General features: G+C 34.9%; 1 long non-coding RNA gene across 1 annotated transcript in view; it reads right to left on the reverse strand.

Annotated features, from left to right (window-relative positions):
• The window catches only part of LOC116157735 (uncharacterized), a 200,789-nt gene that overhangs the window by 124,195 nt on the left and 56,051 nt on the right, over window positions 1-20,543 (reverse strand). Inside the window, exon 3 of the long non-coding RNA XR_004141878.2 lies at window positions 20,233-20,315. This is a non-coding gene — a long non-coding RNA (uncharacterized LOC116157735). The remainder of the gene's footprint in view (window positions 1-20,232; window positions 20,316-20,543) is intronic.

Here is a 20,543-nt window from a genome sequence, read left to right on the forward strand (position 1 = left end):
TGCCTTGAGAGTAAAGCATGAACTCACATTACATCAAGTATAAAGCCTGGGTCAAAAATAATCAGTGATACAGACTCTTATTTGTCTTCTTCAACTGAAAGTTTATATTCTATATTATCTGTCACCATATAATCAAGAGAACCACGATGTGTATGAGTGTACGAAGACTTTAAGTAGCAATTCTCCATCATAATGTCTTTCTGGTACCTCAGTTGGCTTGTGTGGTCTTTTCTAGAAGCAAACAGGTGGATAAAATTATTTCTCCAGAGTCTTTTCAGACTTTCTCAGGAATCTGTGCTCTAACGTCTCTCACATTAGCACCTATAACAGAGTTCCTGGTTAACAGAGAGTTAACACGCGTCCCTCACACCTAGTTCTGTCTGGGCTGTAAGAGCAATTGCAGGTCCCTCGCCAAAGATAACAACTACAGTTGGACAGATGCTTAGCTGCTCCAGTGCTGAAATGAAATATTTGTTTTCATCCGTGATAGTCCCTGATACTATCCCTATCCTCGTTTCACTGGAAATGTCAAAGCCATGAGCAGAGTATTAGGAAGTAAAATGGATGTACTGTCTGATTCTTCAGTACACTTACAACAAAGTTGTCAGTATTCTCAGAAATACCTACACTCTTAGGAAAATCATATTAGGTGGACTGTTTACAAATGAGGCTCTTGTTTGTCATGTCAGGGTCCATCTTAGCAACCGATCCCTCTTCTACAAATTTGACTTCTCAACCACATTTATTTGAACCAGTTGCTCAAGAAGAAGTGCAGAAGTGGCTTGCTTCTTCTGAATAGATATTCCTCGCCATGTGATTTCTATCTGTGACTTTGTAGTGACCCCTCTGATTGACTGGCCTTTAGTTTCCTGTACTGCTTTCCTCTCTGCCAGCAATAGTCTACTGACTTCAGCCTTCTGTTCATGCTTCAACTCTAGACAAACTGCCTGGCTCAAGACTTCTTTCCAGATTAAATTCCCAGTTTCCTGGCACTGCGTTCTATCAGTCTGTTCTGGCATTTGTCCTTAAGCACATGCTGCCAGTTTGGTAGTGGTGCTCCTGGTCCCGACTCATCCCTGGGACTGCACATCTCTCCTGATGTTATATTTTCAGACAGAGGTGTTGGCATTTGGGGGGAATGCAATGCACCAATCTTTGTGTAGAACATTCAGGTTCATGTGGGTTTTTCATATAGAAGGATCTCATGCACATACCACACACATGCAAACACACACATAATTTTCTATTTTGTGCCATTTGATAACAGTGAAATTATATCATACATTGACACTAAGGATAGTAAGTAAGTCTTCTGGGTCTCAAGTGCATATCACTACGAAGTCAATTGAGACAAATTCCTGACATTTTCAGTTATTCCCAAAATGAATCCAAGGAATGACTCATTTCATATCAGCCTCCTCTAAGACTACAGCCAGTATGAAGCAAAAAGTTTAAAAAAAAAAAGAGGATTTCTAATAAAAACAAAATAAATTTACACAGTAGATAATTTCCTTAGAAAGTGCTTATATGTCTTAATAAATTATTTAAAATGTAGTATAGTACATGTTTGTTAAAAATAGAGAATATTTACACACCATACATAAAATCCATTTTGACTTTATATTTTATATAAACTTTTAAAATTAAAAACTTTTCAGTGAAGGAAGTATATGGAAACAGACAGTAGAGAGCATAAAATAAGATAACAAAAGTAAAACAAAATATATTGAACTATGACAATTATAAATTGATTAAATATCATCTATTAAAATATTTCAAATAGATCAAAACACAAAAACAAAGTATTACATCTATTTTCAAAAGTGGTACTGGCTCAGTTTTCCCACATGAAGGAGATACTTGTCAGTTTGGGTCATCCAGCAGCCAATTTCCCTTTGAAGCAGAACCACAATTTCTTCCCTTACTCCCCAGTAAATGATCTAAACTTGTACAGTTGGGTACTGTCTTCTGGGATTTAAATATTCAAATCATTATGCAAGGACAGAAGAAAAATCTGTACCTTATTCAACTCAGTGGCAGGGCCCTGTCAGTGCTACTCCAGATCCCTTCCTGGAGTTTATGCTTCTTGGCTCCCAAGAATTCTTGGTTTCAATCCATTTTCCAACCCTGCTCTCCTGCCTTCCAACAATTCTATAAATTCTCAATGTTTTCATTCTGTAAATTCCCTTATGTTTTCAACAAATTCACTTATTGCTTAGGTCAGCCAAAATCAGTTTCATTTGTTTGCAAAGAAAAGATTTCAATTAACACAAACATTTATACAAGAGACAGAAATGATAAAAGAGACTTAATGAATTGTAGGGTATTTGAAACTGCTGTTAAGATGGGGTAGATGAGAAATAATGTCATGTATACACATATACATATATTATATACACATGTATAAATACAGATATACTACATACACATATATTGTATCACAGGATAGAAATTTTGAAGGCCTATGAGAAATTAGCCAATTCAAAGTATTCACTTACTATCACCTAAAACAATGTCTCACTGGCACCACAAAACAAACTGAAGAGCATGAGGAATTCAAGCAGCTGATGGTACCGTGGTTGATTTCCATGACACTGCAAAAGAAGCCAGGCTTAAAACTCCAAATGACTACCTTAAAGAATAAAGTGATGACCACGAAAGAGACGGAATTCAACTGATTCTGTAGTTTAGTAATGCACAACTTAATTCTTTGTTTGCTTTTTGTTTGTGGCCATAAGACAATGATCACAAAGACAGGACTCTGGCCACTTAAAAGGGGAAATACACAAAGGGAAGGAATGACTGACCCGTCCGTTCTCTCCTATGAAGGACCCTTCATTGACTGCCATCACCTAAAGCAGTTTTTTTCATTCTCTGGAAGTTGCCCTTCCTTCCTGGCTTAAAAAAAAAAGCCGTTACTTCCTTGTCTGAAGAAGCCCCCTTATGCGAGGTAGTTAACAATTCCTCTCATGGTTTAGTCCATTGTTATTAGACCAGTAACTAGAACCAGACTCCAGAATGCCCCAGGGTATCATATGTAAGATTAAACTTACGTAGAAAACACTAACAAACCAAAAAAAAAAAAAAAGCAAAAATTCACTGATTTACACCCTAAAAAAATCTGTTATTGTGACTTCAGAGTACATGACCAAGGAAGGGAGGCAAAGTTAAATCTAGATTGGTCTGAATTTGTCAATATCAATATACTTACCAGAAAATATATTTACAATGTGCCATCTGAAACACCTAGTATGTTCTTGAAATTTATTAGTGTGTTTAATGAACCTAAACCCAACATTGACACTCTAAAGGGATTTGACATGCCAGAATTCCTTGGGCATAATATAGACAGAATTCAAAGGCTTTGAAAAATGAAGTTTTGCTGCTACCATTCATGAATATGTCCTTGTTTTGTCTTTGGCAAATTATACGCAGAAACTGAGATTGTCTTTGCCAGTAACTTATTTAACACAGGTTCACTGCGGGAATTATAATTTGTAATAATAATACTTCACAAGCCAAAAGCACACAGAATAATGTCTCTTTATAAGCCAATAAAGAAATAACATACTCCAAACTAGTGACAGATTAATTACGCTATTGTTCCAGGCAGAGGGAAAGTAAAACAAATAAAGTCCAAATTTAGTTGAGGTGAACCTTTCTATGAGTTGGTTCTCGGAAAAAGTCAGCTTAGCCAACTAAGAGCTGATATCCAGCTGCCAGTGCAGATCAAGAGTGGAATGAAGGTGCCAGTGTTGGCAGGCAAGGTGATCTGCTCTGAGGGTCATTACTCCAGGGACTGTTACACAGCTTTGCTACTACCAAGAGGAACAGCCGTGCCAAGGCAGGAACAGATGTCCCTTGTCTTCCTGAGACTGCAGCATGGTTTAACGCCACTGCCAACCAAGAGCAGCCTGGCCATCCAAGAGCAAGTGTCTCAAGATCTTTGGAGAGCTATTCAGATCAGCAAAGAGTAGCCCTGCTTAGACCAAACACTCTTGTTAAGTCCTCACAAATTCTTGGTATTTAAAGCTTAAATATCCATTACATCATGGTTGATCCTCCATATATTCATATTGATAAGGACTCAGAAGCACAGCAGTTCTACTGACATCATCCTGACATAGCTTCCCCAACATAGACAATTTGGCCCTTAGATAAAATCTTCACCTAAGCCATGAACAAGTAGACCAAAAAATTTTCACTTAAGTCATAAATAAGTAGATTGGAAATCATAACAAACCAATATACAACACTCCTTGTTTTATCCCTAACTTCGTCCTTCGAGTTAAAAAGAAACTTCCTTTACTAAAATGTTGCTATTTATATTGGTATAGGAAGGATCAGTATCTGTAAAAGTCACATTGACTATTCTCCCCAAGCTCGGCATCATCATGAAAGACACTATAGTTAGAAAAGCCTCCACCATCGCAGTAAGAATGAGGAAAACCCTGTAAAGGTAGAGCCTAAGGCATGACGCTAGAAGGAAAGGATCTGAGATGACGATAAGAGCTATTAGTAAATCAAACAGTTTGGTTGCATAAATCTCTGTTGACGGTTAATCAATCACGATGTCCCTGAGAATGAATTATGTATGCAAAAATATTAATGCTTTACCTGATTTATGTGACAAAATACAATTAAAATTTTAATTTGAAAAAGGGAAAGGGAAAAAAAAAATCAATCTTGGAACAGAGGGCTGATATTAACCACTACAGAGAGGAAGGTAAAAATAAAAACAAAAGTGCTAAGTTGGCACTGATCCTTTTTAACCAAGGGAAAATTTGTGAATATTGGCGACCCAAGAACTTAAGTTTTAATAATTTTAAGAGACAATTCATAAAAGAGAAACTCCGAATGCCCAATAAATATATACCCAGATAATCAGTCTCACTTATAATTAGGAAAGTGCAAGGTAAAGCAAAGCTGAGATAGTTTGGTACATACCAGAAAAGTCTGACAATACTAAGGTCTGTATACTGTTTTGTGTCGTAAATCTGTACAATCATATTGAAGAACTATCAGTACTATCTATGAAAGCTAAAGAGAGATTTTTCCCTAAAACCTAGAAATTCTACTTCTGGGTATGTAGAGAATTACGTATTCCAAAATACATATACAAGAATGTTTATTATAATATTGTCTGTATAGTAAAAAAAAAAAAAAAAGATTAGAAGTGATCTAAATGTCCATCAAAATGGTAAAGATAAATTATGGTATATTCACATAATGGAATAATAAATAATAGTTGAAATAAATGACGTAGAGCTACTTCTACCCACACAGATGAAGTACTAAAAGTGTAGTACAGAACCAAAGAATTCTAAGGATACTTAAGGTAGTATCCCTTTTACATGAGATTTAAAAACATGAAACAGAATACATCTAATGTTTTTAATAATATAGGAAAATAAATGTGAACGTAATCCTCAGATTCTAAAACGTCTAAACTGTTATATCAAAAGTCTCAGAAATGGGTACAAATTTCTTATGAATCTGTCAAAAGGTTTAATGATCCACCTCCACTTCTACATCTTTGGTTTCCAAATCCATCACTGTAAGAAAAATAGCACTGTTCACACTAGTCACTAACTACATATATGTATATAGTTATATATATTTACATAAAAATACATATTTATATACATATAAAACATCCAGGTCCCCAGTCATGAAACTGAGTCTTTGCTATGCTATTTCTTAGCACTATAAAACCAATGCTTTTAGGTACAGAAATAGCTAATTAAATCTGAACATCCCATGTTGTGTTACTACAGTGTATGAGGTATTTTTTAAGTCCACATAACCTAACACTTGCATAGGTATAACAATTAGGGACAAAAATCCAACTAGAATGATTATTTCAGCAAGGATACTGAATGCTTCCACAAAGCTTTCCCTGTCACCTTGGTTAGTACCCCAAAATTTGTTCCTGTAGCAACTGGTAGCTTTCATATTATAGTATTCATTACACTTTATTATAACTATATTAAGTGTCTATTGTTACCATTAGACTAAGCACCACTAAGGAAAAGAACTTTATCTTGTTTACCTATGAACTTTCAACGCTTGTACAACGACTGGCATGTAGCAGCTGCTCAGAAATACTGTCAAATGAATGAATAGCTATTCCAGAACTGACAGATATCAAAGAAATATTCTAGTTCATATGAAAACATAATGTATGCAAACACTGCATTCCAATGAGCAAAGGAAGGACTCATATAATAGGTGACATTACAGAGTACTTACTATTCGCTAGACACTCTTTTAAGTCTCATTTAACACTCACTCATTCACCCAAGGATCTCATATTATTTTTGTCCTCAGAAACATTAAATACCTCAGCTTTTGAAGCACATTTGGCCCACAGACATATTTTGGGGGTCCACTCAATACAATTTTTTTAATGCATTATGATGGATAAGATGGTAGAAGTTCATCACATGTCCAACTACCACCACCTTTTGAATTTCACTTGCCAGCTTCAGTGTTTTGTTTTGTTTTGTATTGCCCGGTCCCTGAAAGCATTTAAATTAGTCACCCATGCCATAACAAGTAAATGTTATTATTACTTCTTTCTACTCACATGGTAATAATTTTCCAGCTTTCTGCAAGTGGGTGAGTGACTACATGTAGTGTTCCCCGGTGGATTAAAAGCAGAAGAACTATCTAATTTTCTGTGTGTCCCTGGGTGAGCCAAGTAAATAGTTTTAAATATGGAGGTGGGAGGTGGGAGGTTCCAAAAGTCAGCCTGAATTGGGTGTGATAAAATTCCAGACATTTGTAAGCATGTCAAATAGATCAGTAAGGTAAAACAGCTGAAGGTTTTGCTTGGAAGCTGGTAACCCTTACAGAAATAGGATATTCCTAAAGGAAGGTGAAGTAAATACTCACCAACTGACCTAAGAACAATAGTTTGTCATAAACACAATGGGATGATTTTGAGTTTAGTAACTTTTCTCCAGCAAGCTCCTGGTGGCTGAGTGCAGACAAGGAAACTAGGCAGATGTTAGACTGCAGTCAAAGGCAAAACCTTAGATCTTATTAACCTGATACAGCTCATGCCATGGAAGTCAAGTAATGATCCATTCAAATCCTTACTGAAAAGAGAAAGTGTAACAGCTCCAATAATAATATAAATTTTCTCAAGTTTCCTTCTAATTCTTCCACCTTCCAGCAAAACCTAATAAATTAACCCACTCATATCATATTCAACCTCAGAATAGGATGGTGGAGAGCCAGGGGTAAAACAACTTATCCGGAAAAATAACTTTTGCTTTTCCCTGTAATTTCTTCTCTGGTTTTCCCCAGTGAATTCATGTCACTCTTAATTTTGGCACACAACAAAGAATCAAAGTGTTACTAGACCTCTTGGACTTAGGTTTCTGCATATGTTAAGTGTGATCAGGTGAGTCAGCAAAGACCCAGGATCTAGACCACAGACCATCTAAAGGTGAAAGGTTCAGAAGGTTATGACAGGTTATCCATTAACTAGATAAAATTTAGTCTCAGGAGTCACACATTACCCAACTCTGCAGCAGCTGAGATTCTGGACACTGGAATACCCCCTGAACAACTTTAAAGACATCCTAACACCTACATCTGACTGAAAGTCCTAGGTACATTTCAAGTCACAATTCAAATGCCCCTTTTCTCAATAAGACCTTCACAAATGCAATTCATCACAGTTTGTCTTCCTTCCTCTACTCCCTCAAGACTAATTTCCCCCATTACAGCACTCATTGCCATCTTTACTGTACTCATTGTTTGTATCTGTCTCCTCACTCAGACTGCAGCTTCTGGGAGAAAAATATCCATTTTGGATCCAGTTTCGTACTGAATGAGATTGACTTCATAAAACCATGAGGCTCTTGAGTTTGAACAAGTACAGCATTTCTTAATCTTTCAGTCTTTTCTAGTTTAAAGTTCTTCATTATAACCTGAGCCTAAATCAAGCTGAATGGTAGACTCTGATAGCTGGCCAATGAAAGGGAAGAAAACAATCCAAGTGTTCAGTTTTCCTCATTGCCTGTATCTTGAAGCAGGTCCCACTATTATCATCACTTCCACTTAATAATGGAGGTGGTTAATAAAAGTGCACTGAGATAAACTGCTCAAGTGGGAGAAGATTTCAAACTGGGGAGAACAATCCTCAAATTAGGAAACAAGGGAAATTGCCTCACACAAAATATCATCACACTCAGGAAGTATATTTCATAGGAAGGAAATTATTAAAGAACATAGGTGAGTTCAACTAACACCTACATTTATTGTTGGAGCCAATAAAGAAAAGTAAATAAACACAAATGAGAATTCTCTTAAATTGGAGGGTTCTGATACTCTACTAACTTAGAAAAACACACTAACTAAAAACTCTGGAATCTTTTCTTTCCTAAATAGATGTTCAGTTTTCCCTTTGTTTATAAGTCTTCGAAGATAGAGCAGATTTACATAATGGACATACTTTCCAAAAGAACATTTCATGAGATGAATGCATTTCTTGTTTCTAAAGATAAAACTGTTTAAGCAAAGGGAAGAAAAGCATGAATTTTAAGGGATATAAAATTATAAATTACTATATAAAAGTGATAATGATGCACAATTTACAAAAAAAGAGCTAATTCTGAAAACAAGGTTTTTACCCTAATAAGGAATTCAAATACCTAATACTTTAAACTCAGATATCTGGCACAATTCAATTCATGATTGAAATGGAGAGGAAGCAACCTGGATAATGAACATGGTAATACGCTTATTATTGTTGTTGAAATGTTATTTTTAATTGTAAGATCTCTATGTTCTTACTATTTCAAGTTAAGTCTCTCCACCATACATTTATAGGTAGCAATAGTAAAAACTGTATAGATTTAAGATGTTTAAAATCTTGAAACATAAGGCAGCTTATTTCACTGGAGTAAAGCCCTCCTCCACCACCCATCCTGACCCAAAAAAACTTCACTTTCAGAAATGCACTTACTAACACCTGCTAGTTTAATTTTGGTTTATCTTCACTACTGAAATGTTAGTAAAAGTTAAACATAAGTACCCATCCCTTCCAAAATCACTGAAGTATCCACTCTCCTCTAAATAAATCATACAACTATTTTACAGGTTTTAATGACCAGATGTACTTTGCTTCCTCAATCATCTGATAGCATAAGAAACATCTGTTACCTTTTTCAGAGAAGAATTAATTGTTTTTCTCCTTTTCATTTTTTTCTGAAGCTCATGGGAGCCCAATCACATTAAGCAGCAGAAATAGAATAGAATCTTTCTGTTTATTTGAGTCAATCAGCTGGGAGTCAATTGTACAGCAGTAAAATTGACTAAGACCCAGGAGCATCGGCTGAAATTCAGCTAATAAATTCAACCTATATCATCACTGCAATTTTCCTATGATCGTTTTGCTGCTAAATTGTAGATTTAAACACATGCTGCCATGCAAAGCTCTCTCCTTAAAACCCAAAGACTCTCCTTAGAGTTGTATCCTGTGTGCTACTTCCTCTCATCTCCTTTATTTTGTTTTATTATAGTAAGAACACTTACTATGAGATCTACTCTCAACAGATTTTTATGTGTACAATATCATATTGATATCTGTACATATAATATGGTATAGATAATCTCTGGAATTTATTCATCTTGTACATGGAAATTTTATACTTATTGTTAGCAGCTCTCTTTTCCTGTTCCCCACCCCGCACCCCCAGCAACCACAATTCTACTCTTTGCTTCCCTGAATTTGAATCTTCTAGATACCACATATACATGGAATCATGCAGTACTTGTCCTTCTGTGACTGGTTTATTTCTCTTAGTATAATGTCCTCAAGGTTTAGCCATGTTGTCATTTATTGTGAGATTTCCTTCTTTTACAAGGCTGAATAATATTCCATTATACATACACCACATTTTTTAATCTATTCATCTGTTGATGGACATTTAGGTTGCTTCCATATTTTGGCTATTGTGAATAGTGCTGCAATGAACATAGGAGTGCTAATACCTTTTGGAGATCCTAATTACAATTCTTTGGAATAACTAGAAGTGTAACTGCTGGATCATATGGTAGTTTTATTTTTAATTTTTTGAGGAATCTCCATACTGTTTTCCACAGCAGCTACACCATTTTGCACTCCCAGTAGTGTACAAGGGTCTTGATTTCTCCACAACACTGCCAATATTTGCCTTTTGTTTGTTGGATAATGGCCATCCTAACTGGGGTGAGGTGATATCTCACTGTGGTTTTGATTTTCAGTTCCCTGATGATTTGTGATACTGATCATGTTTTCATACACCTTTTGGCCACTTGAATGTCATCTTTGGAGAAATGTCTATTCAAGTACTTAGTCCATCTTTAAATTAGGTTATTGGTATTTCTGCTAGTTGTAGTAATTCCTTATTTATTTTGGAAATTAACCCCTTAACAGATATATGATTTGCAAATATTTTCTGCCATTCTATATGTTGCCTTTTAAGCTCTATTGACTATTTCCTTTGCTGTACGTAAGTTTTCTAGTTTGATGTAGCTCCATTTGTCTATTTTTAGCATCTCTTCCACTTTGAAAATAAAGATTCACTATACCTTCTGACTTTATCAATCAGGTAAAGAGTATTAGCTAACCAGTTCATCTCTTTATTTCGTTCATTGTGTATTTTTTGAGTACCTTCAGTATGCTAGACATTGCTCTAGACATTGAGTATAAGAGTGGTGTAAAAGACAGACCTGTCCAATGAAGCTTATTTTCATGGGGGAGAAAGATAACAAAAAAAAGTTAAAAAGTATATGTATATATAGCAAAACGTCAGGCAAAAAGTGTTGTTGAAAAAAATGAAACAGGGTAGAAGAAGTAGAGAGGAACCAAATTGTTTTGTTATTGTTTGCATTCTACCATTCTAACCCATTTAATCTTTTTTTTTTTTTTTTGCAGAATAAGTAACAAAGAAAATTAACCAGGAGCTTGAGAATCCAAAGAGCTTAATCAACACTAATTAAACACGTTAACATGATGTACTCTAAATGAATCTACCACCTATAAGAATTTGGCTCTATTCCTGAACCAGAGAACTAAAATGCATTTAATATGAACAATCAGATTTCCAAGGCAATTTTAGGAGTACTGCAGTCTGAAAACAAGGAACAAGTGTCTATAGGCTTATATGAACATTTTCTAAAAATATGGCCTATTTATAGAACTGAGGTAAATAAGAATAAATAACATAAATGAATTCTTTAAGAAATATCACTTTTTAATTTCTTGATTCTTGTTTTAGATGAATCTCAGCAATCAGAAAGACAACTGTTTAGATGTAGCATCTGTCAGTTCTGAGAGATGACCATGCATTCTGACCACGTGGGTCTTTAGTTCCTCTTTAGTGTTACATCATTTTGGATTATTCACCATTACATAATGAAAACATCACAACCATGACTCATTGGGCAGGTGATTTTGGTTCTTCTTTGGAAGATCACTGAATCTGTCTTAAATTTTTAAAAATAAAGATGAGTTTTACTTAGTTAATTTTGGTGAATGCTTAAGTATTTCACTATTTCCCTGTAAGAAATTCAGGAATATTTTAGGAAATGCCCTGAACTGTGCAAAACAATTTAATCCTTTGAAAAAGGATATATGTTTCTTGTGTGTATACACTGTAGGCTACAGGGTAGACTAAAATTTTAAATTTCCTATTAATTATATCATCCAGATATACCATATCATTTCTCCGTCACACTCTGTTAACTTGTTACAGTTTGTCTTTAATTCCTCTTTGCTGTTGTCTTTGTTTGCTCTTTTATATAATATGAAAGCCATTATTTTTATTTTTTGCTTTTAGCATCAACAGTATTTTTGAATAAATGTATTGTTGTCATCCCTCTGATTTTTTAACCATTTTTATTGTAGTAAAATGTATAACATAAAATTTATCATTTTAACCATTTTTATGTCTACAGTTCTGTACATTCACATTTGTGCAACCATCACCACCATTTGTCTCCAAAGGTTTTTCATCATCCCCAACTGAAATTCCATACCCATTAAACACTAACCCCCAATTTTTTCCTCCCTCCAGCCTCTGGAAACAAACATTCTATTTTCTATCTCTATGAATTGGATTACTCTAGAAACTTCATATAAAAGGAATCATATAGCATTTGTCTCTTTATGACTGGTTTATTTCACTTATCATAATGTCCTGAAGGTTCATATATGCTGCAACATGTGTGAGAACTTCCTTTCTTTTTAAGGCTAATTATTATTTCATTGCATATATATTTATCCATTCATCTACTGACAGATGCTTGGGTTGCTTCCACCTATTGACTATTGTGATTAATGCTGCTATGCACATGTGTGTACAAATATCTGTTTGAATCCCCGTGCTTTCACTTCTTTAGGGTATGTACCCAGAAGCAGAATTTCAGGATAATATGTCAATTCTATGTTAAAGTTTTTGAATAACTTTTACACTTTTTCAAAGTTGCTGTACCGTTTTACATTCCCACCAGCAAGGCACAAGTATTCCAATTTCTCCATGTTCTCACCAACATTTATCTCTTGATTTTTTCATAACAGCCATTCTAATAGGTAGGAAGTAGGATCTCATGTTTGTGACTTTGATATTCCCCACGAACTGGCAATTTATATTCATATTCATGTTGGCCTTTTTATACCTTTCTGTGAATTTTCTGTCCAAATTCTTTGCCCATTTTTAAATTCAGTTGTTCTTATTGTTGTTGAATTATACTTCTTTATATATTCCAGATATGAATCCCTTATCAGATATATGACTAGCAAATATTTTTTCCCATTCTGTGGGTGGCCTTTTAAATATGTTAATTGTGTCCTTTAATGCACAGAAGTTTTTAGTTTCAATGAAGTCCAACTTATCTATTTTTTTCTTTTGTTATAACTGTGTTTTTGGTGTCATATCTAAGAAATCATTGCCAAATCCAGTGCCATGAAGCTTTTGCCCTATGGTTTCCTCCAAGAGGTTTATAGTTTACCTCATGGTTAGGTCTTCAATCATTTTCAGGTTACATATACATATACACACACATATATACATATATATATGATACTTATTTACATACCTATTTTATATCAAGCCACATAAAATATCAATAATTCCTAATAGTGGAAGTTGTGCAGGTCTCATTTGTGATTACAAATGAATTAAATTTTAAAATTAATAAGAAATTAAATTTTAAAATAAATAATCACTAGGAAATTTTAAAAGATTCTTAGATAACTCTTGCATCAGTGAGAAAATGAAAAATAACAACATGATCATTTTACAAAGACACAAAGAAACAGAAGGCCTAACACCCAATTATGATAAAATCTTTCCAGAAAGTGGGCAGAGAGGGAACATACCTCAACATAATAAAGGCCATAAATGACAAACCTACAGTTAACATCACAGTCAATGATGAAAGGCTGAAAGCATTCCCTCTAATATCAGAAACAAGACAAGGATGCACACTCTTGCCACTTTTTTCAACATAGTTTTGGAAGTCCTAGCACAGCAATCAGAGAAGAAAACAAAATTAATGGAATCTAAATTGGAAAGGAAGAAGTAAAATTGCCACTGTTTACAGATGACGTGCTACTATACACAGAAAATCCTAAAGAAGTCACCAGAATACTACAGCTCATCAATTAATTTGGTAAAGCTGCAGGATACAAAATTAACATATAGAAATCTGTTGCATTTCTATACACTAGCAAAGTATCAGGAAGAGAAGTTAAGGAAATGATCCCATTTACCACTGCATCAAAAAGAATGAAACACCTTGAAATAAACCTACCTAAGGAGGCATAAGACCTGTACTCCAAAAAGTGTAAGACGCTTATGAAAGAAACTGAAGATACCACAGATGGATTCTTGGATTGGCAGAATCAATACTGTTAAAATGACCAAACTTAGCACAGCCATCCACAGAATCAATGCAATCCCTATCAAATTACCAATGACATCTTCCACACAGAACTGGAATCAAAAAAAATTTAAATTTATATGGAAACACAAAAGACCCCAATAACCAAAACAATCTTGAGGAAGAAAAATGGAGCTGGAGGAATCATGCTCCCTGACTTCAGACTACACTTCAAAGCTACAGTCATCAAAACAGTCTGGTACTGGCACAAAAACACATAGATCAGTGGAACAGGATAGAAAGTCCAGAAATAAACCCACACACTTACGGTCAATTAATCTATGACAAAGGAAGCAAGAGTATACAATGGAGAAAAGACAGTGTCTTCAATAAGTGGTGTTGGGGAAATGGAACAGCTACATGTAAAAGAATGAAATTAGAAAATTCTGTAAGACCATATACAAAAATAAACTCAAAATGGATTAAAGACCTAAATATAAGACTGGATACTATAAAACTCCTACAGAAAAACATAACTCACAGTAATAATTTTTGGATGTCTCCTGAAGCAAAGGAAATAAAAGCAAAAATAAGCAAATGGATCCAATTAAATTTAAAAGCTTTGCACAGCAAAGAAAACCATAAATAAAATGAAAAGACAACCTAAGTTGGGATAAAATATTGGCAAATGATGCAGCTGACAAAGAGTTAATTTCCAAATTATACAAACAGTTCATACAGATCAGTATCAAAACAAACCAACCACCCAATCAAAAAATGGGCAGAAGACCTAAATAGACATTTCTGCAGATATGCACAGATGGCCAACAGGTACATGAAGAGGTGTTCAACACTGCTAATTATTAAAGAAATGCAAATCAAAACTGCAATGAGGTATCACCTCATGCCAGTCAGAATGGTCATTACCAAAAAGGCTACAAATAATAAATGCTGGAGAGGGTATGGAGAAAAGAGAACCCTCCTATACTGTTGGTGGGAATGTAAACTGGTGTAGCCACTATGGAGAACAGTATGGAGGTTCCTTAAAAAGCTGAAAATAGAGCAAATCAAATTACCATATGATCCAGCAATTCCACTCCTGGGCATATAACCAGAGAAAACTCTAAAACAAAAAGATATATGCACCCCAATGTTCACAGTGGCACTATTTACAATAGCCAAGCATGGAAGCAACCTAAGTGTCCATCAACAGCTGAACAGATAAGGAAGATGTGGCATATACATACAATGGAAGATTACTCAGACATTAAAAAAACGAAACAATGCCATTCACGACAATACGGATGGACCTCGAGAGTTTCATACTAAGTGAAGTAAATCTGAGAAAGACAAATATCACACAGTATCACTTATACATGGAGTCTAAAAAATGATAAAAATAAACTTATTTACAAAACAGAAATAGACTCATAGACATAATAAAAAATATTTTGGTTCCCAGAGGGGAAAGGGAGGGTGGAGGGAAGGATAAATTAGGAGTTTAGGATTAGCAGATACACACTACTATATATAAAATAAACAACAAGGACCTACTTATAGCACAGGGGACTATATTCATTACCTTGTAATAACCTATAAGGGAAAACCTATATATGTTCATATATATGTTCTGAAAAAGAACATATATATGAACATATATATACACACACACACAGACATATACACACACACACACACACATATAACTGAATCACTTTGTGGTGCACCTAAAAACTATTACAACATTGTAAATAAATTATACTTCAAGTAAAAAAAAAAAAGAAAAAGAAAAAGAAATAGAAGGCCTGAGTGGAATTATAATCAGGATAGAAGCTAAAGTTTTTTCCAAGAACTTTGTTCTGAAAATGTACCCACCTCAAAAGCTTTACAAATGACCTCTTAAACTCTGAAGGAACAGATAATTTTCACATACATAAAATGTTTGAAAAATCGCTATTATTATGATTAATGCCAAAACCCAACAAGATATTCAAAAAATTAAGTAAGCCAACCTCACTGAATGAATGTAAGTGCTAAATTCTTAAACCTAAATTAAGGTTTAGCAAATTGAATCCAGCAGTCTCTCATAAAATATAATACATAGCCAATTTTATTTCAGAAATACAAGATGTATTGCATCCCTCATTCTCAGCAGTTGATTTTACCTCTTGCTTCACTCAGAAGACAGAGCTCCTGCAGTGTAAATACTCTGAACTTTTTTTTATTTTTTAACATTGTGTCTTTGCAATGCTAATCCTCCAGCTGGCCTTTTCATTCCATTAGTGCTTTTCCCATCATTTTATTCCCATTTCAATTTCCCACATCATCAGTGAGTCCCCTCCATTGACACATTCCTTTACTGCTGCATCGTCAAGCTATGAGCAATTCTTCTCTTCGCAGAATTAGTTTTCTTCTCCACTCCCTCATCATATACTTATTCCTTAACCGTCTGCAATTTATATTCTGTCCCACCTTTGTCCCACTTTCTTCAACATCTCCAAATTCTTACTTGTCCAAACAAGTAGATTTTTCTTATACCCTGCAGTCACTGACTAATCTACAAAGTTTATGCTGTTGACCACCTCCCTTCGCCATTGCTCACTCTATCTTGACTCTCTTCCCTCTCAGAATGCTCTTCTCATGCTTTTTTGCAAGTTCCTCTTCTCTAGTCATCCATAAAAATGTGTCTGCCATTGGTCCTCTTCTCACCGAATTCTCTCTTCCTAATGGATTCTCTCTTTTGGCTTGGAAAAACATTATCATGTTACGTTGCTATATAATTAAATAAGTTATGGAAAGTACCAAGAAAAGGTCCTGAGGATAAAGCAATTTTCATACATCTGTCTGCTTTACTCCTCCTATTCTTATACAAGTCTTCCTTCTCTTTTTCCTTTCATTTTTCAAGTCATTTTCTGTTTTGACTTTTAGATCCAATGTTTCAGTTTTAGCTAACAGGAAATTTTTCTTAGTTAATTGGGGTGAATTTATAGAAAACTGATTAATTATTCAAGGCTCTTGCTACAACTACTCTAGTAGCTGCTAGGGACTCTACATTTACTCATCACCTTCCCCTTGGACTTTTCAAATCAATTCACTGCTAATTCACTGATGTTTACTTCTACATTACACAGCCTGCCAAGCCTGCTTCCTTTTTGTGGAAAATTAATGGGGAAAAAAATCTACTAAATAATCTCCTGTATTAGAGTAAATGGTTAGTTAGACAACCTAAAAACTAATGAGGCAGATTACGTGATTTTGACAGAATCCACAGGTCATATTTTAGAATTTAGATAAAATATAACTACCAAATGAATTTATATAAATATATACAAGATCCTGAATAAGATTATATATTTAATCTGATTATATATTTATTTGCTTTTCCTAGAATCTCACAGATTGAGAAATAAATTTTATTACGTGGAATTTTTTTCTTTCTTGCAAAAAAAACTAGATACTTTTTATTTATGAGAAATGGTACCCTTATCAGACAACACATTACTTACTGAACACTTTGAAAAACCTTAAAATCATGTGGGAAAAACAGCTTTTCTTCTCTTCAAGTGTATGGCAGATACACTGGATACGTTGGATAAAGTTCAAAATGACTCTAAAGAAAATGAAGTTTGTGTTCTCAGACTCCTTGAGTTGAGAACAAGGGGATGAGTTTATCTTTGAATCCATCTGCCTGGAGGTCAAAATCCAAACCCTGACACCTGCCCCACTACAAGCTATTACTATGCAGAGTATTCATCCAGTCTGCAGGCTGACATATCACCCAACACATGGAAAACTGTAGGCCCAACAGATGTGTAGTATGTTTTACCCACTAGTCTAGCAGCCCTAGAAAAATTGTTTCCCATAACGCATTTTGTATACTGTGGAGATTTCAGTGCCAGAATTGGTGTTGGCTCATTAAAATCTGTGGAAAAATCCAAAAAGTATGTATTAGTCCAGCCCAGCAGGCTTGCCCTGGAATGAATATCTCAGAATAAGCACATAAATTTGGTTTGTGGTTGCTCAAATTCCTATTCTTATACCAAATACTCTGTCTCCATAGAACCGGATAAAATAGCCCCTGTGGGATGGTTCAAAGAAGCAGAGGTGCCAGCACTACACACAACACGGCACTTCCCACATTCACGAATGTCATTAATAAACTTAGAGTTAACAGACGAACTGAAACAACATCTACTGACTAGTTTTGACACCTGGCATCCCTGATAGTCACTCCCACTCTCCTCCATCTATTTTGGAAATTGCTAAATATTTGCCAATTGAAACTTGTAGAAAACATATCCACTTTACTAAGTAGGATACACTAGAAATAGGGGAGACTTCAGGGAAAGTCGCTTTCCTACACTCTCACATCTGATCAAGCTCAAAGGCCTGACAATATGCCCTCGACATTGGGTCTTGTTTCCATTTCCTCTGCTAACCTTCTAACAGAATATTGCAATAATCCTATTTATTCTTTTCATTCTTTCTCCCATCAATCTCTACCTCAATCAATCTCATCACTATATTCATTTTACTATGCGTTTATTTGGTAAAACCACTTTCTTGCAAAACACTTTTTGTGGTTCTCTGCTGCCCAAGAATAAAGCTTAAATTCTTTAATTTAAACTTCAGCCCTCCAAAGTAGATAAATCTGTAAAGTTTCATTATTTCTAGAACTTATTTACTCACTTAAAAATTTAGGCTTTCAGGTAACTAAACATATATCCCCCCCCCCTTTTTTTCTCTTTTCTTTTCATTAGGTTAAAAAGTTTTCCCTTTTCTCTCTACCTACCTAAGGCTTATCTTTTAAGAATCAGCTTAAATCCATTTACCTAAATAAAACTTCCTCTAGAGTATAGTGATGTTTCTCTCAGCTGAGACAGAGCAATTGTAGGCTATATAATTTATTGAGAATTTTTCATGGTGTCTTAACTCCCCTATTTTTCTATTGAAATGTTATTTAAATTTGGTATTAGTATTCCACTTTCAAGATTTTTTGCATGTAGTGATTTTCTCAGCTAGATTACAAGGAATTGGGGGGCAGGGTTCTATGCTTTTTAATATCTCCTCGAGCAATGAGTACATATAACATCTGTGTCCCCACCAACTACTGACTTAGTTGAAAATAAGATTTACCATCCCCATGATTCAAGAGACTACAGTTAAGAGCTAAAGATGGACATACATACACACTTTTAGATACATACAAGCCTAAAAGCATGTAAATCATAGATTATTTTTTATTATATAAAACTTCAAGCGTATAGAAAAATATAGGATGAGAGAATGAATCTCAACTGACTTGTCCAGCTTCAAGAATTATGTGTACAGCCAGCCTTACATCTCTTTCCTTCCTACATTGTTTAGAACTAGTTCCCAGATATAATGTCAATATCAGAAATATTTCTCAAACACATTACCAATAAGATATGTAAGCAAGTACTTAGTGGGTTATTGGGTTGGCTATTGTCAGAATCAAGCAGGAAGGCCACATGAAGGTAAAGCAAATAACAGTTTGACAGGCCAAAATAGTGGGAGACGCAGCTGCACAAACCACTTTCTAGTTCTCAAAGATGCCAGACACTCCAGCTATCTTCTCTGTAGGATAAACATCTATGTGGCCACTTCTATGAATGGACAGACAATTGACTTCCTGTTGGATTACAGTTCACTTACTTAAATGTATCTTTGTCCCAGAAGTTAAAATATCATTATTTTAAAACATTATTATTTTAAAAACCATTCAAATCTCTTCCTTCTCATTTCTTTGTTCTGCAAAATGCATTATGGAGGCTCTCTAAATAGCAGTGATTTATACTAGTCATGTCAGTAGGCAGGAACTCAGGCTTAGGAGCTGGTCAAAGGCAATTACTTTGAGAACTTCAGCCCTGAAATTTGCTTAAGCATTTTATCAACAACAAAGAAAGCTGCACAGAGATTCATAATAATCAAATCCACAGATTTCCATCACAACTACAGGAATAATCTGAAATAACTTATTGACACAACCACATTTCTTGCATTGTTCTGAGATACCTATACTAAGAAATGTACTTTATTAAGAATAAATCAAGACACGATCAGAATACACTGACCACATGCTGTCGTGAGCTCCTCCTTCACTTATTGACAAAATCATCCATTCTTATTCAATAGGTGAATACAAGGACATTGCAAAGTTGTGAGCTGTGCCTGATGTGTGAAATCTCAGCTGGGCTATTGCAACAGTCTCTCAACCGAGCTCCTTGCTCAAGCCCTCCTCCTATGATCTTTCTTCCAAACAGCAATATTATTCACATAAGTTATCTTATAGATGTGGAGAGCACAGCCCGAAGAGATAAAATAACTTACCTTATGCTGCCGGATCTGAGACCTTCCCATTTCTCCCAGTACTCTTCATGGTCCATCTTGCTTTATTAAAGGCTGCTTAATTCCTAAAAAAAGAAAACATGATTTCTTGCTAAATTTGTTTATAAAAATTAAGTGCCCCTGGATTTCATTGTGTATAAATTAAACTTTTGCTGCTGTATCCTCCATACCCAACATACACACACACCATCTCATTTGGTAGTGAACACACAATCATAGCTTCCCTCCAATGAGACATACTGTACATGAATATTAGGTGATTAGTCTTTAAAAAGATATTTCCACTTCATGAA

Source organism: Camelus dromedarius, chromosome 1, assembly GCF_036321535.1.
Source record: "Camelus dromedarius isolate mCamDro1 chromosome 1, mCamDro1.pat, whole genome shotgun sequence".
Classification (NCBI taxonomy): Eukaryota; Metazoa; Chordata; class Mammalia; order Artiodactyla; family Camelidae; genus Camelus; species Camelus dromedarius.